At 44.0% G+C, this 26,301-nt stretch overlaps 1 protein-coding gene across 15 annotated transcripts in view; it reads right to left on the bottom strand.

The window, feature by feature from the left end:
* The window catches only part of ppfibp1b (PPFIA binding protein 1b), a 164,435-nt gene extending 138,909 nt beyond the window's left edge, over positions 1–25,526 (bottom strand). For 10 of the 15 annotated variants that reach the window (XM_078219571.1, XM_078219576.1, XM_078219575.1 and 7 more), the window contains exon 1: positions 25,440–25,513. The gene's annotated coding sequence lies outside the window, so the exon portion shown is untranslated. Of the gene's footprint in view, positions 1–25,439 lie in introns of all 15 variants that reach the window. The other 5 variants (XM_078219583.1, XM_078219591.1, XM_078219585.1 and 2 more) reach the window with 2 other exon arrangements.
* Positions 25,527–26,301: the final 775 nt, after the last annotated feature.

The raw sequence follows: 26,301 nt of genomic DNA, 5'->3' as shown, positions 1-26,301 counted from the left end.
TTCATTGCAGTGTTAATGTAAGACTTACTTGTGACTAATAAATAAACTTTAAAAGTGCCCTGATCTAGTTAATTCTGCACAAAATGGAAACAAAATGTAATTTTAACATCACAACCAATGTTAAGTGGAACTCGGGCAATTTTGTTTTGATAGTTGAAACCAACAGCATAAGACCATAAGACGTAGAAGCAGAATTAGGCCATTCGGCCCATCGAGTCTGCTCCACCATTCAATCATGGCTGATATTTTTCTCATCCCCATTCTCCTGCCTGTTCCCCATAACCCCTGATCCCCTTATTAATCAAGAACCTATCTATCTATCTCTGCAAGGCTCCTGTTCCTGGCCCCATTCACGAGTAAGACAGTCTGCAAGTTTAGTTCAGATATTACCCGAACCAAAATAGAGCAGAAATATGTCAACAGAGATAGTAAGCACTCAAGTCCTCCGAACCTTTGGGATACATAACAAGAAACTGACATTTGTTGCTATTGTAATCAGATAAGGTACAAAGTTTCAAAATTCAAAAAGTAAGTGCTTCATAATTGTGCAATTTTATAAACATGATGGAAGACAGCCACTACAGCATTCAGTGAAAGTATAATCAGCCGTCAAAATTAAAGGTAGCACTAGATAACCAATCTTCAGCTGCAAATCACACTCCAGCAATCTAAAAATGCCATTCTGTCCTCCTTCCATCATAATGTATCTCTCGCAGCTAAGCATGTAAAACAGGAGTTAAGGTTCTGGCAGACAGCATCCAAACAAGAGGCACGTGTCAGCTTTCAATCACCATAGCACCATAATTGATTGGTTATTTTGCCTTGTACTGACAACCTCCAGTTTGGCAAGTAAATTAGAAGACTCACTTAACCACACCGAGACACACTTAATCCATTGTTAAAAAAGGAACATGACATTGCATCAGACTGAGGGACAGGCTCAGGCTAGTAGCAAATTTCTGTCACTGAGATTTTCATCTCTACTGCTTTGTATTCTTTAAACTGATTACTCAATTTATAGATTGGAACTTCTGATATGGAATGCAAGATTTCCCCAAAGACCATATTCTTTCAAAATTACAAAAGTTCAGGGTAACTGCGTACTGCAAGATCAAAACAACGGCAGGAACTGTGGATACGCTGGCTGAACTGTATCCAGTCAATACCAATTCAAGGGGAGTCTGGCTACTAATGCAAACAAAAATGTTTATCTAAAACTGGCAACTCCAATTCATTTTATCTACGTAATACGTACAAGTGTATGCGGAGTCAAAAAGATCCTTGCAATGAGGACAATATGAAGGGCACACTTAATATGTTTTAAATGTCTTTTAAAAAGCATTTAGACAGTTACATGGGTATAGAGGGATATGGGCCAAATGTGGGCAATTGGGATTAGCTTAGGAGTTTTTAAAAAAAGGACGGCATGGACAAGTTGGGCCGAAGGGCCTGTTTCCATGCTGCAAATCTCTATGACTCTATGACTTAATATTTCCCTTGGATTTTGCAAAAAACATGCAAATTAACTAAAATATAAAAACTTAGCATTCTAAATGAAATGTAACCAGATGGGCAGCACGGTAGCACAGTGGTTAGCACCGCTGCTTCACAGCTCCAGGGTCCCGGGTTCGATTCCCGGCTCGGGTCACTGTCTGTGTGGAGTTTGCACATTCTCCTCGTGTCTGCGTGGGTTTCCTCCGGGTGCTCCGGTTTCCTCCCACAGTCCAAAGATGTGCGGGTTAGGTTGATTGGCCAGGTTAAAAAAAATTGCCCCTTAGAGTTCTGGGATGTGTAGGTTAGTGGGATTAGCAGGTAAATATGTGGGGGTAGGGCCTGGGTGGGATTGTGGTCGGTGCAGACTCGATGGGCCGAATGGCCTCCTTCTGCACTGTAGGGTTTCTATGATTTCTATGATAATCCAATGCTAATTTTCAGAAGTCAATTTAGGTACTTTCATGATTTTACACAGCATTAGGTAGACAGACAGCAGACCAGCTGTTTCAACACTCAGATTCACTGTACACATCCCCCTTTGCAAAACAATTACCAACACCTGGCACTGGCTGTTTCATAGCTGCAGGCGTCCACAAAATCTCAACTTTAACGATGTTTCTGTCTGTTTTTGAAGAAGCCCTTTCTCACACTTTACAAACTGCACAAAGACAAGAAAAATACTCGCGTTTATGTAGCACCATCGCACGTCCAACCTAATCGATAATGCACCTGCCAGTTTGCACACCTGTCACGCAATCCACAATTGGGAGGAATGACCAGTTAATGCCTTTAGTCGTGGTGGATGAGAGTGGAACATTGGACAAGGCACCTGAGAACTCTGTGCTCTTGCTCACTGTTACAATCCCATTTGCTGTGATAACAGGACGGAAAAATTCCAGAATGGAACCCTGGCTCAAAAGACAACATTTACTTATTCTCATAAAACATGGAGGAACAGAGTCACAGGATCACTAATTATACTTAACAAGAAAAAAATATTTATTAAACATGAAAAAAGTGGGATGATACAACACTCCTTTACTCCCCTCTTAGCTTAATCTTAAAATCAGTGTGTAAATGTTAATACGGATTGCAAGATACTTCTTTAAGCTATGCTCTCATTAATACAAATGTTCCTTGTATTAGGCAATTGGCACAATACTTAAAAAGGTACGTCATCCTTTTAAGCGCACAGGATGACTGGTCAAATACATGCACTCCACTCTGAATCCAAGTTAGTGTCTGTAGATTTCTCCGCAGACAGAATCACCCCCAGATGATTGCCGCACGAGAGTTTCTAAACTCCACTCCCAAAAAACACACTTTTAAAATCTTCTCACACAATAAACCTTTCCCTTAGCAGCTTGCATTCCAGAATCCGGTCCAGAAAAATGACACATTTAAGCAAAGCTTCCGCTCCACTTTTAACAGTGAATCTAGTCCAGGTTTTAAACCAACCCCTTTTGGGTTTCCTTGTCTCAATTGCTGCACAAATATTCACAATTGTTTTAACTCTTGATTCCCAGACTCTAGTAAAATGGCATCAAACATTTGATTTACCTCTGAAGTCAGCTGTCCCACTCTTGGTATGGCTCTTGCTCTGACCACCGCAAGAAACTACAAAGGGTTGTGAACGTAGCCCAGTCCATCACACAAACCAGCCTCCCATCCATTGACACTGTCTACACTTCCCGCTGCCTCGGCAAAGCAGCCAGCATAATCAAGGACCCCACGCACCCGACATTCTCTCTTCCACCTTCTTCCGTCAGGAAAAAGATACAAAGCCTGAGATCACCAACCAACTCGAGAACAGCTTCTTCCCTGCTGCCATCAGACTTTTGAATGGACTTTTCTCGCATTAAGTTGGTCTTTCTCTATACCCTAGCACTGACTGTAACACTACATTCTGCACCCTCTCTTTTCCTTCTCCCCTATAAATTCTATGAATGGTATGTTTTGTCCGTATAGCAAGCAAAAAACAATACTTTTCACTATATACCAATACATGTGAAATAATAAATCAAATCAAAATCTGTCTCTTGCAATTATTTCTAACTCAGAACGCTTTGTTTACTCTTCCTTGCATTCTTTCCGAAAGGACATTGGTGAACAAGGTGGGTTTTATTACAATTGACAATGGCTCCATGGTCATCGTTAGGTTTTTAATCCCAGATAATTTATTGAGATTTTAAAGTACACCATCTGCCACGGTGGGATTCGAACCAAGGTCCCCAGAGCATTACTCTGCATCTTTGGATTAATAGTCAAATGACAATACCACTGTACTACCAGCTTCCCTTGGTCACCCTGAAGACACGCTCTGTGATGGCAATTAGATTATACCTGTTCACTTCTATTTGTTTTGTCAATTCATCTTCCGTGTTACCTGTTATTCACTGAGTGCCTTCATAGAATACCACAGTGCAGAAGTAGGCCATTTGGCCCATCGCGATTGCACCAACCACAATCTCACCCAGGCCTTATCCCCATAACCCTCGCATTTACCCCAACTAGTCCCCCTGACACTAAGGGGCAATTTAGCATGGCCTAACCTAACCTGTGCACCTAACCTGCACTTCTTTGGACTGTGGGAGGAAACCGGAGCACCCAGAGGAAACCCAAGCAGACATGGGGAGAATGTGCAAACTCCACACAGACCGTGACCCAAGCCAGGAATCGAACCTGAGTCCCTGGCGCTGTGATGCAGCTGTGCCACCATGCCACCCATAATTCTTCAATTCTGACATTTTTTGCGATCTCTAACCTTAACTGCTAGCACACTTATGTTTACCCACTGTCCTTTTCCCTCACTTTGATAACCATTTCCCAATTACTATCCTGCTCTCTTAACTTCTTCATCCTCAGTTTATCATATCTTAATTAGTTAATTTACTAGTGTCACAAGTAGGCTTACGTTAACATTGCAATGAAGTTACTATGAAAATCCCCTAGTCACCACACTCCAGCACTTGGCTGGGTACACTGAGGGAGAATTTAGCATGGCCAATGCACCCACCCAGCACGTCTTTCAGACTGAGAGAGGAAACCGGAGCACCCGTAGGAAACCCACGCAGACACAGGGTGAACATGCAAACTCCACACAGACAGTGACCCAAGCTGGGAATCGAACCCGGGTCCCTCGTGCTGTGAGGCAGCAGCACTAACCACTGTGCCACCGTGCTTCCCCCAATTCAACTATTTAGTTTAAATCCCTCTCTACTGCCCTAGTTATATAACTCACCAGAACACATGGTGGAAGTGAAGACTGTTCCAACAGCACAGTTCCCAGTTTTCCCAATACTGATGCCAGTGCCCCAGGAATCAAAACACATTTCCCCCACACCAATCTTTAATCCACATATTTAACACACTATTATTTACTCTATTCCAATTTTCTCATGGCTAATGTAGGTGAGGTCTGCTTTTTGAGTTAGCCCTTATCTGTTTATACTCTCCAAACAGAAACTCTTAGTCCTACCATGTCAGTGGTACCAACATGGACCATGACCACTGGATCTTTCCCCTCCAGCCTAGATGCCCTTAACCCTAGCACCAGGCAAGCAACTTAGCTGTCTGGATTCTCTTGACTGCAGAGAACAGTATCTATCCCCCCTAACTATACTGTCTTCTACCACTACCACATTCCTCTTTGCTCCCTTCTCCCCTCCCCCCGGACCCACTTGAATGGTAGGCATCCTTCACTATGGATACTTCATCCATCCATCTTGCAGTCCTTCTCATTCACGCATGTAGAAGGCACCTTGTGCTTACTGGAAAATGTCAGGGGTTGAGGCTTCTCCATCACCACATGCTGGTTCCCTTAGTTGCCAGACTCTCTGTCACACCTGCCCGCCCCTAACCAACTCAAGTTCTGCTAAACCCAGGAGGAGTGAGTGATTGCCCCCTGGAACAATGCCCAGGTTACTCTCCCCCTCCCTATACCGCACAGTATCCTTTGCTAATCAACTCATTCTTGAAACATCTATTAAGATTCCATGATTCTATGTAAAATGAGCTCCCATAAGCATCCATACCTGAGTGATTGAAGAAATGACAATCTTCTAGCTGTACTTTTATATAAGGATACTCATTGTTATCAGTCTGGAGAAATGTAATGCTTGATCATAGAATGAGACAGGAGGCCATTCAGCCCATCATGTCTGTACCAGCTCTTTAAAAGGCCAGCTAAATGAATCCCTTCTTCCCCGCTCTTTCTACTAAAACATAACACTTCAGACCTCTCTGCTTCAAATTCCATCTGCCACATATCTGCCTATTCCACCAGTCTACTGAACCATCCTCCTATCATCACATTTCCAAGTTTTGAGTCATCTACAAGATTTGAAAGAATGATCTGGACCAAGGTATCCAGGTCATAAATGTACATCAGAAAACCAATATTCCTAATACTGACTGCAGGGACCACCGTACACTTCCTTCAAATCCAAAAAAAGCCAACCATTTACCACCACCGTTGTTTTTTGTCCCTTAGCTACTGTCCCTTTAATCCCAATGGCTTGGATTTTACTAACAGGTCGATTGCGTGGTACTCTTGTCAAATGCCTTTTGCAAGTCCATATACACATCAACTGCACGATCTTCAACCTTTTCTATTACTAGCCAGATTATTAAGATCTTTCTTGCTCCCCCTCCCTAGTAATTTTGAAATTATAAAACACCTTTTACAAATTAAAAAATGATTTTTTGTTGCTTTGGCTTTTGTACAACAGCTGTTCATTTTGCCAATTACAAATCCTCAAGTCTAGACTATTCTTTTGTTTCTTTACTTATCCTATTATCACTCATTGGCCTTGCATCACCCATTCTCATCATTTAACTTCTGCCGACTTCTACCCGTCTCAGATTTTCCCTTTTGTTCTTTTCCTCCACTCCTCCTCTCATTTAAAAAAAAAGTTATTAAAACACCAACTTTGACCCGAAACGTTAACTTGTTCTCTCCATCAAGGTGAGCAACATCCTGGATTTTCCAGGATTATCCCGCAATCTGGGCTTTTGTCCCAAATCCCAGGTCAGGTGTATTGCCCTAGATTTCTGGGGCTTTTAACTTGTTTCTATGCATGTCAGGCCTCGAACGCTCATTTCTCATCTCTGCGCATGCATCAAACCCACACATTCTTTTGTTGATTGTGTGTCAAATCCAGCCTCAGTTCACAAGAGAGAGAGAGAGAGCATAGATTTGTGATGGATAGGTCCTGATAGAATTGCCTATCGATGTTATTTAAATGGATTTCCAGAAGGCATTCATAGAATCCTACAGTGCAGAAGGAGGCCATTCAGCTCTTTGAGTCTGCACCGACCACAATCCCACCCAGGCCCTATGCATTTACCCTAGCTAGTCCCCTGACACTAAGGGGCAATTTAGCACGGCCAATCCACCTAACCCGCACATCTTTGGTGTGTGGGGGGAAACCAGAGCACCCGGAGGAAACCCACGCAGACACGGGGAGAATGTGCAGACTCCACACAGACAGTGACCCAAGCCAGGAATCAAACCCGGGTCCCTGGCACTGTGAGGCAGCAGTGCTAACCACTGTGCCACCCATGAATTCAATAAGGTTCTTCATAAGAAACTTTTGGGCAATGTTGAAGCTCATGGAATGAAAGGCAAATTATTGACCTGGTCAGGAAATTGGCTGAGTGACAGGAGACAGTAGAGGTGATGAGCAGGTTTTCCCAGTGGCAGATTCTCACTCGTGTGCGAGTCACAAGAATCGATGTTGGGGCTTCAGCTATTCTTTGTATTTATTAACAATTTAGGCAACAAGACAAAGTCACTGCCCAGCTTTCTGATGCAAAGGTGGTTGGCATTGCAACCAGTGAAGATGGAAGCATAAAATTACGAAGAGATATTTAGTAGATTAAGTGAATGGGCAAAACTATGACAAATTGGTTTCAGTGTAGGTAAAAGGAAGGTCTTCCGCCATGGATAAAATAGAGTAGTTTCTGAGTGGTAAAACACCAAAAACAGTGAGCGTCCAGATACATAGATCATTAAAATGTCATGGACAGGTTCAGAACAGAATCAAAAAAGTCAAAAGCCCACAAGGGGATAGAAGTTATGCTACAGCTATACATTGCCCCCTGGAATAAAGTTTTCAATTTTGGGCACCACACCTTTGTAAGGGTATACTGACCCTGGAGGGATTGCATTATAGATTTATGAGAGCTATTAGACAGCAAGAGTTAAATTACAAGGTTACAAAAGAGGGTTGTATTCCTCTGAAATTTAAATGGTTCTGGGTGATTTAATCAAAGCTTCCAAAGCACGTGGTGAACCGATAGAGACTATTTCTACTGATAGCCCGAGATTGCTGACATTCCAAATGTTAAAGCCAGTTCTCTCAGAAGTGAAGTTGCGTAACACTCCTACACACAGGCAGACAGCAAAACACTAGAATTCCCAAACGGCAGTATTTGCAAGACCAACTGTTAATTTTAAATCTGAGATGAATAGATTCTTGTTAAAGATATTAGATCACAGATCAGCCACGATTCCATCAAGTGGCAGAATGGGCTCAAGGGGACAGCTCATAGGCCAGTCATCTGATGACCCCCAAGTTCTTGCGAATTCCGCTTTGCTTCGCTCCATCATTGCATCCACCCTTCAGCTGTCTTGGCCCTATTCTAGTTCAAAGGGGGAATTCCAAAGAAAATATCTCTATCTTCAGCAAGCAGCCAGCAAGCATAATGGCTGGAATTCTCCCATCCCGCCTGCCACTGGAATTTTAGCGGGCGGGTTGTGGAGAATGTGAAACGCCATTGACGGTCGGGTGGGAATTTCCAGCTTTTAGACCAGCACGGCTGGAGAATTCTGCCCAGTTACTCTATTGAAGCAAAACTCTCAAGAATGAAGATACTAATCATCTGACAATCCACTGGCATAGATTTGTTTTGTACTGTCTGCGACTCCTAACAAGTTCTTCCAGTCCAGTAGGCTTTGGCAAGTGAGACAAAACCTAATCCCACGGACTTTCACAAATCATCAACAATTCCATTAATCAAGTCAAAATAAAAAAGATCCGTCGCACAAATAACTAACTTTCAGATCAGGGACACATTTCTATCAAATTCAAATCTGATATTTGAATGACAAAATACAAATACTGTTTCACTGCAGTGCTCATTATATCCAGAAATTATCTTTGTGATCTTCACTCAGCTGGAGGCTATACAAAAACGTAATGCGTGGTTGTGACTCAGTAACCTTCAGTAAAGATTAATCACAGAAAAAAGCCTTGAAGTAACATTTTTATCTACAGTACTAAAACTACTACATGATGTATGTTTCAAGTCTGTACAACACTATCACAAGACATCCAGGGCCACAACATGGTCACTGCTAGACAAGTCACCACAGATATTACATCCACATTTTATTCAAAATTTAATATCCTAAAATATACAATTACTGGAAGATGCGAGCTTTCATGCTCCCAAACTTGCCTCTGATGCTATGACTTTCAGTTGTAATAAATTTGGATGTGCTTGGATCTATAGATCAACTAGGATGCAGAAGCTTTTGATTTTGATTTGATTTATTGTCACATGTATTAGTATACAGTGAAAAGTATTGTTTCTTGCATGCTATACAGACAAAGCATACAGTACATAAAGGAGAAAGGGAGAGAGTGCAGAATGTGTTATAGTCATAGCTAGGGTGTAGAGAAAGATCAGAGTGCGAGCTAGGTCCATTCAAAAGTCTGATGGCAGCAGGGAAGAAGCTGTTCTTGGTACGTGACCTCAGACTTTTGTATCTTTTTCCTGATGGAAGAAGGTGGAAGAGAGTACTTCTGGGGTGCGTGGGGTCCTTAATTGTGCTGTCTGCTTTTCCGAGGCAGCGGGAAGTGTAGATAGGGTCAATGGATGGGAGGCTGGTTTGCGTGATGGATTGGGCTACATTCGTGACCTTCTGTAGTTCCTTGTGGTCTTGGGCAGAGCAGGAGCCATACCAAGCTGAGATACAACCAGAAAGAATGCTTTCTATGATGCATCTGTAAAAGTTGGTGAGAGTCGTAGCTGACATGCCAAATTTCCTTAGTCTTCTGAGAAAGTAGAGGCAGGTTGTTGGTGATCTGGACACCTGAAAACTTGAAGCTCTTGACCATTTCTACTTCGTCCCCATTGACGTAGACAGGGGCATGTTCTCCACTATACTTCCTGATGTCAATGACAATCTCCTTCGTTTTGTTGACATTGAGGGAGAGATTATTGTTGCCGCACCAGTTCACCAGATTCTCTATCTCATTCCTGTACTCTGTCTCGTCATTGTTTGAGATCCCACCCACTACGGTGGTGTCATCAGCAAACTTGAAACTTTGTTGCAAATATTAATATCCACCAAAATATTAATGGATAATTGATAAACTAATCAAACATAGAGACCTCTTAAAACCTCTAGTCCAGATACGTTATTGAAGCGATAACAGAGGCGTCACATAGAAAGGGCAATAGTGCTGGGGTATGGTAACTTCGCATCAGTGGCAGGAAAGATAAAAGAATCTTGACTTGAAGCTGTGGCGGTAAAGATAGAAACATCTCTTTGGGACGATCTTTGTGGCACTTGAGGAGCATGAATTTCATTTGCCGCTTACTCATCCAACCCGAATGTTGTCCAGATCTTGCTGCATGTGAGCACAACTGCTTCAGTATCCGAGCCAGGAATAGTACTGGACGCACTGCAATCATCAGCAAACATTCCCCACATCTAACCTTATGCTGGAAGGAATGACACTGATTAAACAGCTGAAGATGGTTGGGCCTAGGATACTACCCCGAGAAACAACTGCAGCGATACTCTCCGTTTGAGATGACTGACTTCCAACAAGCACAACCATTTTCATTTACGTTAGGTACGTCTCTCCTCTCCCCGATTCCCCATTGACTTCAATTTCACTGGGGGGTCCTGGATGCCACATTGGCCAGATGTGTCACATATGGAATCAGCTGTCCCATTGGGTGCTGCGACCCCTCCCCCCATCCGGTAACTGCGTTGGCTGGAAGCCAGAGAACCTTCCAGAAGCATGTGAGGGGGATAAGAACAACACCTGGAGGCCTCCCCAGGGAAGTTTTGGTGCCTGCAGCAGAGACATAGCAAGGATCCAGCAAAGAATCGGCGAAGACGCGAGACCAACTTTCGCCACGTGGAAGACCCTGAGTTTGGAACTCAGCGAAGACCCAAGATCAAGATTCATGCCTGGTGGAGCGAGCCTAGCCAGTTCAACCTCATGGGGGTAGTATCTGGTTCTCAGATAAATGTGCGAGAATAGTTTTTGTTTAAAGTTTCATTTAATCAAGGTGTTTTGTTGATGTTTGGTACCAAAAGTATTGTCACAAAGACAAAGTTTATTTCAGTATAAATCGCAAATTGATTAAGAGCACCTGGGTAAACGAGTTTTAGTACAAACTAGTTAAAATGCCCAATTTCCAGACAACACAAAAGATCTGAAATAAAAATAGAAAATGCTGGAAATACTCAGCAGGTCTGGCAGCCTCCATGGAGCGAGAAACTGAGTTAACCTTTCAGGTCAGTGACCTTTTATCAGAACTGGTGAAACTGAACCTGGTGAAAAGTCACCAACTTGAAATCTTAACTGTTTCTCTCTCCACAAATGTTGCCTGAACTGAGTATTTCCAGCATTTTCTGCTTTCAATTACAAAGAAAACTCAAGCTGTTTCCGACTTAATAAATGCATGCAAGATACAACAGAGTAACGGTAACTGAAAAGAATCAATTTGGAAAACTGTGAAACACTTACGTTTTACCACAAATAACTTCAGCAAAGTTCTTCTGGAAAAAAAAAGCTCGCCCTTATAATTTAGCCTGCAACCCTCATCAGCAGATGTCAGCTGTACTGGCTTCAATTAGAAATGAGCAAAAAAAAATCAGTGTTTTGGCAGCAACTGCCTGCTTTCAAACTTTGAGATCCTAAAACTTCGGAGCAGATGCATGTCACTGAAATGCACTATCCGCTAAGGAAGCAATTTAACACAGCAAGATAGAGTTCATGACATAAGCATATAAAACATGCTGCCTTCCACCAAATTAAAACTGTATAGTCTTAAGTGGGTTCAACCCCTTGTTCAAGTCTCAGCACTCTGGTAACAGGAAAGGGCAGAGAAGTGAGATCACTTTCTTTCACCTGGTAATATAGGAGGAATTAGCTCAAATGGTAGAGCCCTCGCTTTGCATGTGAGAGGTAGTGGGATTGATGCCCACATTCTCCACTTTGATTTGGGGCAGTACGGTAGCACAGTGGTTAGCACTGCTGCCTCACAGCACCAGTGACCCGGATTCAATTCCAGCCTCGGGTGACCGGCTGTGTGGAGTTTGCACATTCTCCCCGTGTCTGTGTGGGTTTCCTCCGGGTGCTCCTGTTTCCTCCCACAGTCCAAAGATGTGCGGGTTAGGTTGATTGATCATGCTAAATTGACCCTAGTGTCAGAGAAGTAGCATGGTAAATATATGGGGTAGGGCCTGTGTGGGATTGTTGTCGGTGCAGGTTCGATGGGCCGAATGGCCTCCTTTGGCACTGTAGGGATTCTATGATTCAATATCAAAGAATGAGTTTCTACGCCAACATTCCGGCAAGCCCTGGCAGCCATAGAATACCAACTCTGGCCACCTCATCCATTTATATCCCCATCTTTCAATACATTCTCACTCAGACCTAAACTCTTCAAAACAGATGTATGATATTTTGTACCCTAAAAATTATACAGCACTTTTTAAAAGACATCCACACCATTTATATCTGGCTATCAAAACCACAGCAATGACATTTTTCAGAATAATGTTTTTAAATACGGAGATTGGGGCTACAAAGAGGATGCATGCCAAGTTAGGAGAGAGCAACAAAACAGCAATATTAATTGAATGAATTTTTCAGTTCATGGTCTAATTGAAAACAGAAGCTTAAAAAGCTGTGGAACAAAGTGTTGTGTTATAATGGGAAAGTATGATGGCTATGTCAAATGCTTGACCTCGAGTGGGCTGCTAATTCAGAAAAAAATGCAGCTTTTCATGACCACACAATACAGTTCAGTGTTTCAAAAAAAAAAATCTGTTTTATAACTCACGAGGGGAAAGTCCCCTTGTGAGAATCACAGAAGGGCTAAAGTAAATCTGAACCCTGGCTCTCAAAAATCAGATCTGCATGAAATGTTTACGGTCATCAGTGTATTTCTTCAATGCATTTGGCTTCATAAAGCACATCTTGTGACAGCCCAGTACACTGATGTATTAACACATTTTAAATAAAATGTGAATGCTGGTTGTCTCATCATTCTTGAACGTTGAGCAAAAGGAATTAATCCTTAAAAAAAAAACCTTTGCTACTGACAATAAATGACCTGAAATAAAACCACTAATTACCAAAAGTTCAACAAGCCAGAGACAGCATGATAACATTACTTACACACTTTGCCTTTGTTTGGTAAATCGCAAACCCACTGTAATGACCCCAACGAGGCCCATGAGGTCGGCATCTTGGAGTACAAGCTCCCTGATTGAGGTAAATGATTGCCTGCCCAATCAGAGAGTCTCACCTGTGTGTATATTGAGGAGCGTCAGGGCTACTGGCACTCTGGATTCTGACTTTGTATCTGAAGCACTCTTAGGAGTGGAGATAAGTTAGTAAATAAAGGGAATCTGGTGAAGGGACACCGGGCTCGGAGGAGTTAGCTCTCACACACACACAAACAATTTTGCCCCCACTGAGTATACACAAATTTTCACATGCCAAGTTCTCAATTTCAGTCAGCTATCTATCCAAGATGCAGCAACCAACTGAAGACTCAGGGAAATTTACAAGTTTAGGTTTCTAGCCTGGGACCACCTCCTCAACCCGCTGCCTTCATTTGCAGCAGGCAGACTGGGGTTCCTGAGCCACACCTGGCCATGTTTAACAGAGCTGCCCACCAAGGAGCAAACAATCACTTAAGATAGAAGGCTGCCAAAAGAAACAGCCTGGGACTACTTGATGGAGCTACGAGTCCTTTCTTCATACTTTCTTGGCTGTATAGCCAACATTTTTAAAGGGTTTTTAAAAAGTCACAATGCAACCAGCAGGTGGGTGTAAGAAATCATCGGAGCAGCAGGAGAAATTCTATCAGGTGTGTGGGCTTGGCCGTCAAGTCCCCGCATTTCAAAAGTGTTTTACTGGCTATAAAGTGCTTTGGGACATCCTAATGTTGTGATAGGCACCAAATAATTGCAAGCTTTCTTGTCGGTGTAATAGTTTCCCAAGCAAAGTGACAAATTGTCTTATTTTAATAGCAACACCAAATTTAAAAGGCAGTGAGGCAGAAGCAGCAGCAAGTCAGAACAACTTCAAGACACAGTCCAGGATTGTACGGGGCCTGACAGATACAAGAAGCAACAACACCACTGTACCAAAGACAGCAGGAGGCTATTGACGAATGAGGTGCATGAGGGAAGGTGGACGGAACAGTTTTGGGGAATTCCTCAATCAGCCCAGTCCCCATTCCATGATCATGTTGGATGACAGCAAAGCACTTCAGCAGCTTTTTGATTTGATTTATTATTGTCACTAGTTTTGGGATACAGTGAAAAAACAAAGCATACTGTTCATAGAGGACGTAGGGGAGAAGGAAAGGAAAGGATGCAGTATATAGTATTACAGTCAAAGCTAGGGTGTAGGGAAAGATCAACTTAATATATGAAGGTCCATTCGAAAATCTGATGGCAGCAGGGGAGAAGCTGTTCTTGAGTTGGTTGGTATGTGTTTTCAGACTCTTGTACCTTTTTCCTGATGGAAGAAGATGGGAGAGAGAATGTCTGGGGTGCGCGAGGTCCTTAATTATGCTGGCTGCTTTTCCAAAGCAGCGGGAAGTGTAGACAGAGTCAATGGATGGGAGGCTGGTTTGCGTGATGACAAGCTGGGAGAATCTGCCAGATCAAAGAGCCTAAAGAACAAAAGGCATCTGCAACCAACAAGATACCAGCTGAGCTATTGAAACATGGCACGAACATCACCACAACAGAGCTCACGGACCTGTTCCAGATTTCTGGAATGTGGAAGAGGTCCTAGATGGCTGGAGGTGGAGAGTAATTATCAAGTTGGCAAAGAGAGGGGTTCTTGGCAGCCAGAACGTCTGGAGGGACATAACACTGCTGTCTACTCGACAAGGTCTTCAGCACGATGATGTTCAGACAAACCAGAAGACAACAGTATCCTTCATGAAGAACAGGCAGGTTTCCTGGGTCGAAGATCATGCTGCGAGCATATATTTGCACTCAGGAGTATCTGTGCAGAGCCTAGAGTATCAGAAGCTACTTGTCAGCAACTTCATTGATTTCAGCATTTTTCACTCTACGTCCATTATTTAACAGGATATGCTCTTGTTCTGATAATATTGCTTCGACATTACTGAGCTCAGTTTGGAAGTATTGGGATCAAATTTCATGCAGCCCACAGTAAAGGAACTTTCTTAGGAATGGTCGTATAAGAGCTTGAATATTGCTGAAAGAAAAGAGATACGTCAAAGTTTTCTGTCTTGCACGCATCAGAACACATGCAAGAACACCAGTATTATTCATTCGTGGGACATGGGCGTCGCTGCCTGACCAGCATTTATTACCCATCCCTAGTTGCCCTTGAACTGAGTGGTTTGCTAGAGTCAACGATGTTGCTGTGGCCCTGGAGTCACATGTAGGCCAGACCGGGCAATGGCGGCAGATTTCCATCCCTAAAGTCACAGTAGCGAACCAGATGGGTTTTTCCGACAATCGACAACGGTTTCATGATCATCAATAGATTCTTAATTCCGGATATTTTTATTGAATTCAAATTCCACCATCTGCCGTGGCGGGATTCGAACCCGGGTCCCCCAGAACATTAGCCGAGTTTCTGGATTAATAGTCTAGCAATGATACCACTGGCCATCGCCTCCTCAGTGTTGGAGAACCATAAAGATCTAGGGAAACTCTGGGGCTTGAAGTTACAAAGATGTTTCAGGGGGTGGGGAGGGGTGCCGGTAAGGGGCCATGGCACAAGAACGAAAAATTTAAAATCGAGGTGTTGTCAGACTGGGAGGCAATGCAGGTCAGTAAAGGAACACAACTTGGACAGCACAGTTTTAATGAATTGAAGTTGATAAGAGGATGGAAGATGGGCGGCCATTCAGGAAAGCATTGGATAGTCAAGTCTGGAGGTAGCAAAACCATGAATAAGGTTTTCAAGGCAAGAGAAACAGGGTACAGCAAGTGATTAGGAAGGAAAATTGAATGTTGTATATAAGGGGAGAGGCAAGGTTTGAAATTTAAACTGGACAGTTTGACCCCGATTGGTCAACGCATTGCCTTGAAGAATGAGTTAGCAAATGGCTGTCACTTACTTTGTTTAGCTGAAACATTCACAAGATGTGAGCATAAAGTTAAAAAAAGTTAAAGTTTATTTATTAGTCACAAGTAGGCTTACGTTAACGCTGCAATGAAGTTACTGTTAAAGTCCCCTAGTCGCCACAGTCCGGTGCCTGTTCGGGTACACTGAGGGGCAATTTAGCATGGCCAATGCACCCAACTAGCATGTTTTCAAACTGTGGGAAGAAACCGGAGCACCCGGAGGAAACCCACGCAGACGGGGGAGGGGGTCCCTAGAGCTGTGAGGCAGCAGTGTTAACGAAAGAACAAAGAACCTTACAGCACAGGAACAGGCCCTTCGGCCCTCCAAGCCTGCACCGACCATGCTGCCTGATTGAACTAAAGCCCCCTACCCTTCCGGGGACCATATCACTGTGCCATCGTGCCGCCCTACATGTAATCATCATTTGTACATGTTCTGTCTGCAAAGAACATGGCCCTGAGTATTAATATATGTAGCTTCCAGCACATGTAAATATGCCATACTGCGAGCCTGACTGAAGCTTAAATTGGTTGTCAGCGTAATTCTGAGGATTATTTAACAAATATTGTCCAATTGCAGAATCACATCAATGTTGGACGGTGTTGAGAGTTTTTCTTGTATGGACTGGTTGGGTACGGTTTGTAGCTTGTCCATTGCTGGGACATGCTGTTTGTTATGATCAGCTAATTGCTGGGACGTACAGCTTACATGCCAAGCATCACGCTGGTACGGAAATTCATATCCCCCATTACTCATTTGAGAGATAAGCTGAATGTTTTTACGGCATCAAGAACCACGTAATAAAAATCCAGAATAAAAACAGGAAAAATACTAATAAGTGCTCAGCAGGTATGGCAGCATCTGTGGACAGAGAAAAACAGAGTTCTGACAAAAGGCCACTGGCCAGAAATATTAGTTTTGTTTCTCTCTACACAGTTGAACCAGACGGAATACAATGTGGAAAAGTGTACGGTTATGCACTTTGGAAGGAAGAACGGAGGGATGGACTATTTTCCAAATGGGGAAATGCTTAGGAAATCAGAAACACAAAGGGACTTGGGAGTCCCTGTTCTAGATTCTCTTAAGGTTAACATGCAGGTTCAGTCGGCAGTTAGGAAGGCAAATTCAATGTTAGCATTCATGTCGAGAGGGCTAGAATACAAGAGCAGGGATGTACTTCTGAGGCTGTATAAGGCTCTGGTCAGACCCCATTTGGAGTATTGTGAGCAGTTTTGGGCCCCATATCTAAGGAAGAATGCGCTGGCCTTGGAAAGGATCCAGAGGAGGTTCACAAGAAAGATCCCTGGAATGAAGAGCTTGTCGTATGAGGAATGTTTGAGGACTCTGGGTCTGTGCTCGTTGGAGTTTAGAAAGATGAGGGGGGATCTTATTGAAACTTACAGGATACTGCGAGGCCTGGATAGAGTGGACGTAGAGAGGATGTTTCCACTAAAAGGAAAAACTAGAACCAAAGGGCACAACCTCAGGCTAAAGGGACGATCCTTTAAAACAGAGATGAGGAGGAATTTCTTCAGCCAGAGAGTGGTGAATCTGTGAAACTCTTTAACTCTTTACCGCAGAAGGCTGTGGAGGCCAGGTCATTGAGTGTCTTTAAGACAGAGATAGATAGGTTCTTGATTAATAAGGGGATCAGAGGTTATGGGGAAAAGGAGAATGGGGATGAGAAAAATGTCAGCCATGACTGAATAGCGGAGCAGACTCGATGGGCCGAGTGGCCTAATTCTGCTCCTCTGTCTTATGGTCAGACCTGCAGAGGATTTCCAGCATTCTCTGATCGGATTTTAGTTTTCCAGTATTAGTATTTAGCTTTGTCACAATAAACTAGGCTTTTTAAAATCTCACAAGCAACTTTGCTGTCAAATTTTGGCTCATGAAGTGGCATGTTTGATCATTGATCAACATATTAAGTTTAAGTTTATTTATTAGTGTCACAAGTAGGCTTACATTAACACTGCAATGAAGTTCCTGTATTTGGAATCACACCAAGGTTAAAATGTGCAAATTTGTGTCTTTGCGTTGGTCACTTAATGAGAGGTTAATTCTTTCTTCTATAGTGTGAAAAATGATCTCTACATGATGCAGCACGCGGTGGCACAGTGGCTAGCACTGCTGCTTCACAGCGCCAGGGACCCAGGCTGAATTCAAACCTTGGGTGACTGTTTGTGTGGAGTTTGCACATTCTCCCCGTGTCGGTGTGGGTTTCCTCTGGGTGCTCCGATTTCCTCCCACAATCCAAAGAAGTGCGGGTTAGGTTGCCAAATTGCCCCTTAGTATCAGGGGGATTAACAGGGTAAATACGTGGGGTTATGGGGATAGAGTCTGGGTGGAATTGCTGTCAGTGCAGGCTCGATGGGCTGAAGAGCCTCCTTCTGCACTTTAGGGTTTCTATAATTATAGCTGAGAGTTCTCTACTGAGAAATATAGAGAATATCATTGTGTCAAACTCACTTAATATCAAAATTAATGTAATTAATAGACCCAATTTTCTTGAGGTATTTACTGTTCTCAGAAGATTAAATGCATCACATTCCAATATGAATGTATGTTAAATACTTTCTTATGTCACTTATGTATGATTAATAAAAAGCAGCAGGGAATATTTCCATCATGTGGAGCCGTGTCACAAGAGCAGGATGTGAAAGTCTATCATTGTTGCAGTTAGCATGCTGGAGTTCATATATGTTGCGCAGTTCAAACATGAATTGCTTCCAATGTTTATAAAGGGAAATAGTCTTTTAAGGACTCAGAGCAAGAGCTCAAACTGATTTAAAGGTAAATTACAAGGAGTTCATAATGCAGAAATAGTCCTTTTGCCCCAACAGATCCATGCTAGTGTTTCCATCCTCACCTGTTCATGGAAATGTCTCCAGATGTATGCTAGCAAACTATTTCATAATGTGAAGCCTCAGGAGAGAAAAGAGCCCCAGTTTGTTCAATCTTTCCTGATAGTTATAACCTCAGTCTGGTATCACTATGATATTATGTGAAAATTTCCATGTTGGTAACAGCACTAAAATGGATCTCCCCTGTTTATTGTGCTTTGTCCATCCATCTTACTCAATTTTTGCTGCTATAATTGGAGGTATGCAGTATTCCCTTACTAACTATACAGCCAAGTACCAGGAGGCACCCGGGGCCAGCTGAAGGAAACCAGATCCCTCGTTTCCCCCTCCCTCCTTTACCCACTATCTTTATGCTGGATTATAAATTGTACGGAGCATACCTCATGCCAGTATCCCCTCCAGAGACTAACTTGCTTCTAAATAAATCTTCTGAATCCAAAAAATATATACAATTTCCTTAAATTGTAAGCATTTCCAGTTACTTTATTTGTAAATTGAATGTTATGGATTTGAGCACACTTAGGAAACAGTACTCTTCTGAGAGCCAAAAATATCACTTTATGCATTTTAGATTGAAGGTTGTGTGTAGCCATGAAATTACATTCAATCCTCTCTTGTTTATCTTCCCAGAAACTCCATCATGGCTGCAACTATTTTCAAAACTGCCTTGTGATTCACATACTTTTTTCACAGAAACCTAGCTGATCCCCAGCTTCTGAGATTGGGTTGGTATCGTTAGAATATATTTAAAAGTTAACGGCAACACATGACCAAGTTGCTTTATAAACTTGTTTATAATGCCAAACCACTTCCAGATCAGGAAGGTTTAATGCCTTCTTTCATTAATGAACATAAGCTGTATTGCAAGGAAGCATAAGTTAAACTTTTGCAGATTAGCAGTCAGATAAGCAAAAGCATATTAACAAAGTCAAATGGTTAAGAGTTGATCTGTAATATAAACAGCAGAGGATACATCAGAATATTGCCGATTTCACACCGGATGAGTAGAAGTTTCCTCCAATTAAATATTGGAATGCAGAAGTTATTGTTTTGGTGCATATGCACTGTCCCTTTGTATCACTCTCACTGGCAACTGTCTGAGACTGAACCAGATGATCCATTACCTTGTTAATATATGGTCTCAAGTTGAGCATTTTACCACAGCATTAAGGCCAACTATTTCCACCTCCATAACATCACCCACTTCAACACTGCCTCAGTTTATCCACTGCTGAAACCCTTACTCATGCCCTGCTACCTCCAGACTTAATTACTCCAACACACTCCTGCCCAGTCTTGCACAATCTATCATCCACAAACCTCAGATCATTCAAAACTCTGCTGCTCATGTCTCAACTCACACCACGTTCCGTTCGCCCACCTGCCCTGTGCACACTGATCCAGATTGACTCCTGGTTAAACAATGAAACTTAAGGAAGACAAATTCCTTCGTGGCCTCACCTTTTCCCAATTTCTAATTTTCCTCGGCCCTATAGCAATCCCCCTCCCCTCCAGATTGCTGGATTCCACAAACGCAGACCTATTGAGTAATTCCAATATTAATTGCTCCATAGTTGACGGATGTGTCTTCAGCTGCCTGGAGCCCTGGAATTCTCTCCCTATATACTCTGTCTTTCTTTTCTCCTTTAAGATACTCTTTAAAACCTACTGACCAAGATTCTGCCATTCTAACCTAATTTCTCCTTATGTAGCTTGTGGTCAAGTTTTGTTCCATAATGTTCCTGTAAAGCATTTTGAGATATTCCATTACATTAAGGGCCCTATACAAATGGAAGTTCTTGTTAGTGCAACTGTCCCTTTGGTATCACTCTCTCTGGCGACTGTTAGCAAAATAAAACCTTCTCACCTAGAAAACTAAATAAAAGTGGAATGGTTTTAGTGATGGGAAGTTTGCAAGAACATTCTACCTGGTCACCAGCTCCATAACCAGTAGAAAAGACTGTTCTACATTGGTAAGAGCCTTCTCTGTATCTGACTCGCCAAGCCAATGGAATATGTACCACAGTAACAGTGTTTAACTACTGATTCAAATCCCATTTTCACTGTTACCTGTGAAAAACCTTCTTCTGAGTGGACTAGAAAGAAAATGATTAGACAATACTCCTCACTTTAAAATCGGCCATCTCAAAGCACTCCAAACATGCTGCTGTGAAAATGTTTATTTTTCATCTTGAGATCATTAGTTTCGCCAACCTGCTCGTTGCCTCCACTTGCCGAAAGTAAAGTCGCCTTCGTTCTGCTAACTATGAACACAGGCCAACTAGCATTAACCACAGATCTCATTCACACACTGCTCAAATTGTGTGCGGTTGTTGTATTGGACTTGCACTCTCCATTCAAAAGAAAATTGCAAGGAACTTCTTGTGCCAATGGATTGCATTAAGGACATATTGATAACTTGAAACAATGCCTGCACATACAAGGTGAAAAATATTGTCGGGTCTTACAACCATTTCTTAATTTTGTTTCAAGCTGGCCATTTTATATTACCTTTGGAATAGGAATAAGAATGAAACAATCCCAAAAATTATCCACCATATCCAAGATCAGAATACAAACTAATAACATACTATTAGCTTCAGAACAGCACGCCTTTAACCAGTAAAGTACTTAGGAGTGTTGCCCTGTTCCAATGCAGGAAATAACACTACCAATTTGTACACAGCAAGCTCCCACAAGCAGCAATTAGACAATGACCAGATCATTTGTTTTTAAAGTTTATTTATTAGTGTCACAAGTAGGCTTACATTAACACTGCAATGAAGTTACTATGAAAATTGTCTCATGTGTATAGTGCAAAATCTCACGAGCTGTCCTGTCTGGAGACAATACACATCTCTTTAACCTGTGCTTAAAGCTCCCTCCACTCGCATTGTCTGTACCTTTAAGACTTGATTAGCTGTAAAGACTCACATTCCAATCATTATTCATGTAAATTGAGTTTGTGTCTTTGTGCCCTGTTTGTGATCAGAACTCCCACCCACCTGACGAAGGAACTGCCTGTTCCGAAAGCTTGTGTGGCTTTTGCTACCAAATAAACCTGTTGGACTTTAACCTGGCGTTGTTAGACTTCTTACTGTGTTTACCCCAGTCCAACGCCGGCATCTCCACATCATGACTCTTAAGAATGGAACAGGAACTCACAACCTTGACTCAGAGTCAAGGCTATTACCAACTGAACCATGACTGACACTTTGGGCAAGACATTCGCAAGATAAATTGTTTCTCGAACAGATTCAAACCCACAGTTAGGGTTAGGGGCGGCACGGTAGCACAGTGGTTAGCACTGCTGCTTCACAGCTCCAGGGACCTGGGTTCAATTCCCGGCTTGGGTCACTGTCTGTGTGGAGTTTGCACATTCTCCTCGTGTCTGCGTGGGTTTCCTCCGGGTGCTTCGGTTTCCTCCCACAGTCCAAAGATGTGCGGGTTAGGTTGATTGGCCATGCTAAAATTGCCCCTTAGTGTCCTGGGATGCGTAGATTAGAGGGATTAGTGGGTAAAATATGTAGGGATATGGGGGTGGGGCCTGGGTGGGATTGTGGTCGGTGCAGGCTCGATGGGCCGAACGGCCTCTTTCTGTACTGTAGGGTTTCTATGATTTCACACTCAAAACTACAAAAATCAGCAGCTTGTCTCCCCCAGCCTGAATTGCTTTAAACATGCATGTCAACACAAAAATGCATCTGCTCGACTGTTTAAAACAAAAAAGAGAGGCCTCAAAATGAGGTGGGCATATTTTTTTTGCCCTGAAACGGGGTCGAACGCCATTTCAGAGGACAGCATCAATTAACCACCAAGGGTGGGATTAATTCACAGGCAGCCCAGGCTGTGTACGAAAACATTTGATGTGTCAATTCAACATCTTTCTGATGCAAATGAGCAGATTGAAGGAATTCAATTTCACTACTTGCCGTGCTGCAATCTCATCTCCCAGGTCGCTCAATTAATATCGATAACCATAGTGCTCTTGCACCAGAAATAACATGCAGTGCCTGATGTAAATAGCTATACACAGCTGGTGTCCATAGCACACGGGGAAAGTGACGGATGTAACAAAGTTTGCTCTTTCCTTATTGGTGCCCTTCAACTCAAAGGCCATACCACAGTAAATATAACGTACAGACGCCACTAAAACATGTTATCTCTGAAGGTTTATAGGTAGATATATAAACAGAAGTAATGCAGGCAGCATTTATTTGAAGCAACTGGCTTTTAAAATACTTGCGTCCCAAAATATTCAACTCCACCAATTTCCAGCCTGACAGCAGCTCTGTACCTACGGTTCTGACTCACCAGATGGTGGACAGAGATCTATTCTGGCCTATTTCAATCCCCTTGAAATATTAACCTGATGCACTTTTAAGTACAGCACTTCATTTCATATAGTAGTCCCTATTCATAGAAAAGCTCCCAATAAATCTGCTGCCTCATTTAGCTCTCTGAGGAACAGGAGATCATTGAGTCAATCACACCCATTTCATGATTCTGTGCAACCAATGAAGGGCAACCTGAGGCCCGGGAGCCACATAAAGTTTAAAGTAAAAGTTTATTTATTAGTCACAAGAAAGACTTACATTAACACTGCAATTAAGTTGCTGTGAAATTGCCCCAGTCGCCACACTCCGCCGCCTGTTTGGGTCAATGCACCTGATCAGTGCGTCTTTCAGATTGTGGGAGGAAACCGGAGCACCCGGAAGAAACCCGTGCAGACATGGGGAGAACGTGCAAACTTCACACAGATAGTGACCCAAGCTGGGAATCGAACCTAGGTCCCTGGCGCTGTGAGGCAGCAGTGTTAACCACTGTGCCACCGTGCTGCCCATGCATCCCAATTGGGTCTGAGTGCAGTCCATGAGACATTTTGTTGACTACTGCCCTCGTGCAGTGTTGCCACATTCCGCTGATTGCCAGCCATGTGGGTTTTTTTTCCTACCGGTATGACTGAAGTAATATGCACTTAAAGCAAGGACAAGTGAAATGCGGATTGCACACAAGATTAGCGGTGAGCCATGAGCTCCCTCTGCACTCAAAAAGAAAATAAATATTTACACTTTCCCCATTTGACATTGATGATAGTTCTATTAATATACAAATGATTCAGCATCTTCTACAGCACCTTATGAAATAGTCAGCTGTATTAAATTTATTTATACTCAATTTTATTCACGGGGTCATGGTTAGCGAACGAGCCTGATTTCAATCTTGCGGTCCATGGAGATGAAAGAGGGCCACTCATGCAGCCCACTCACTAGCCTAGGTTACCCATCAGTGATTTGTATCAACCTGTTGTCATTCCCCTGTATCTCAAAGCCTTCAAACAAAATTCTATTACGGTCAGTCTTGAAAATTTTGTATAAAGCAGCATGCATGACCTTTTAGAGTAGGGTACCAGACTTAGTAACCTTATCTGATAAAACAAAAATGCTTCCAGCTTTCCCTGAACAGCCTGGCTCTTGCTGCAAGATTATGCCACCTTGTTCTGAACCGCCCAGTCTCGACATAATGAAACATGGATATTTTGATACCATTCCAGGGCAGTATGTTCAACATCATGGTAAAGTCAGAAGGTGAATTTATATTTCAACAGACCGAGTCAATAACTCTGCATCCTCTTGAATTGGTCTCATCTGCTTCCATGAAGATTAGCGATCACAAAACAGGGTCTTGTTTAAAAATACCAGCAGAAAGCAATGTTTCAAGGTGTCTTCGCCACTTCCAAATCCTTTCAGCATTTTCTGTTTTAATTTCTATAATTTAGCACATTGCGTACCCGTGTGAATTACATCAGTGGGCTAATCGCTGCAAAGTCAGATTTCTAGTGATGGCACAAATAAAGAACACTGCAAATTGCAAATTACAGGTCGCAGGATTCAATAAGCTGCCTTTATACAGGTGCTGGGTGAGCTGCCAAGCTTATCCGGCACATCTTTTATCAATTCCTAAATTCAACTCCACATCAGGCATGTTCCTCCCATACTTCTAATCGAAAACAAATAAAAAAATTCCATAAGCATGCAGCAAATCAGCATGCATGGAGAGATTGGACAGTCTAGGCTTCAGGGTACTCTGCACCTTAACTTGCACTGGCAATGAGTGAACCTCTAGGGGATGGGTGACTGGAGATAGGGGAGGGGGGAGTGATGCACAGGGGGAGTGAATTGCACTGGTGGGTGGGAGGGTGCACCAGTCAGTGGATGGATGGGTGGGTGGGTGGGTGGGGAGGAGGGAGGGGGGAGATGCACTGGTGGGGAGGGGGAGATGCACTGGTCGTTGGGTGGGGAGGGGGGAGATGCACTGGTCGTTGGGTGGGTGGGTGGGAAATGCACCAGTGAGTGGGGAGAGGGGATGCACTGGGGCGGGGTGGGGGGGAAGACACAATGACAGACTGTGAGGAGGAAAAGTGACCTCCTCCCCACCCCGGGGCGCGCTCCCCACTGGCCTCGGGCGAGCGTGCGCTTCATTAACGGTCCCGCGCTCCGGGCTCGCCGCCGCGCCCTGCGCGCCCCCCGGGCCAGAGCGCCGCTCCCGGGAGAGTGGGCACACGCGGACACTGCGATGAGGGCGAGCACTCCGGCGGCCGCCGCCGCCCCTCACTCTCCCTGTCCCTCACTCAGCGCTTCCCTCAGCCCCTCTCCCTCAGTCTCTCCCTCCCCCGCGGCCCCTCTCACTCACTCACCCGGCCCTCACCGCCGCCTCGCCGCTCCCCGGCCGCCAGACACCCCTCATCACGTGACGTCCGGCCAGTCCCGCCCCCGCACTGGCCGCCGATTGGTCCATCGATAGCCCCGCCCGTCCCAATATCTCCACGCTCATTGGCCAGAGCGCCTGTCCGTCTAGTACAGGGGTGGGGCCTCAGCGGCAGTCACGTGATGGTGGCATTGCCTGGCTGAACTCTGGAAGCAGCAATGAATGTGATACAGAGTGTGGGGGAGAGACAGAATGTGGGAGGGAGAGGGAGAGGGAGAGAGAGTGTGAGGGAGAGGGCGAGGGAGTGTGGGACAGAGTGTGGGAGGGAGAGAGACAGAGTGTGGGAGGGACAGACAGACAGAGTGTGGGAGGGACGGACAGAGTGTGGGAGGGAGGGACGGACAGAGTGTGGGAGGGAGGGACGGACAGAGTGTGGGAGGGAGGGACGGACAGAGTGTGGGACGGACAGAGTGTGGGAGGGAGGGACGGACAGAGTGTGGGAGGGACGGACAGAGTGTGGGAGGGAGGGACGGACAGAGTGAGGGACGGACAGAGTGAGGGAGGGAGGGACAGACAGAGTGTGGGAGGGACAGAGTGTGGGAGGGAGGGAGGGACAGAGTGTGGGAGGGAGGGAGGGACAGAGTGTGGGAGGGAGGGAGGGACCGAGTGTGGGAGGGAGGGAGGGACCGAGTGTGGGAGGGACCGAGTGTGGGAGGGCGGGAGGGAGGGACCGAGTGTGGGAGGGCGGGAGGGAGGGACAGAGTGTGTGAGGGAGGGACAGAGTGTGAGGGAGGGGGAGGGAGAGGGAGACAGAGTGTGAGGGAGTGTGGGAGGGAGGGAGGGACAGAGTG

Source organism: Mustelus asterias, chromosome 9, assembly GCF_964213995.1.
Source record: "Mustelus asterias chromosome 9, sMusAst1.hap1.1, whole genome shotgun sequence".
Lineage (NCBI taxonomy): Eukaryota > Metazoa > Chordata > Chondrichthyes > Carcharhiniformes > Triakidae > Mustelus > Mustelus asterias.
Note: the sequence above shows the minus strand (reverse complement) of the source record. Positions and strands in the feature narration are given on the sequence as shown.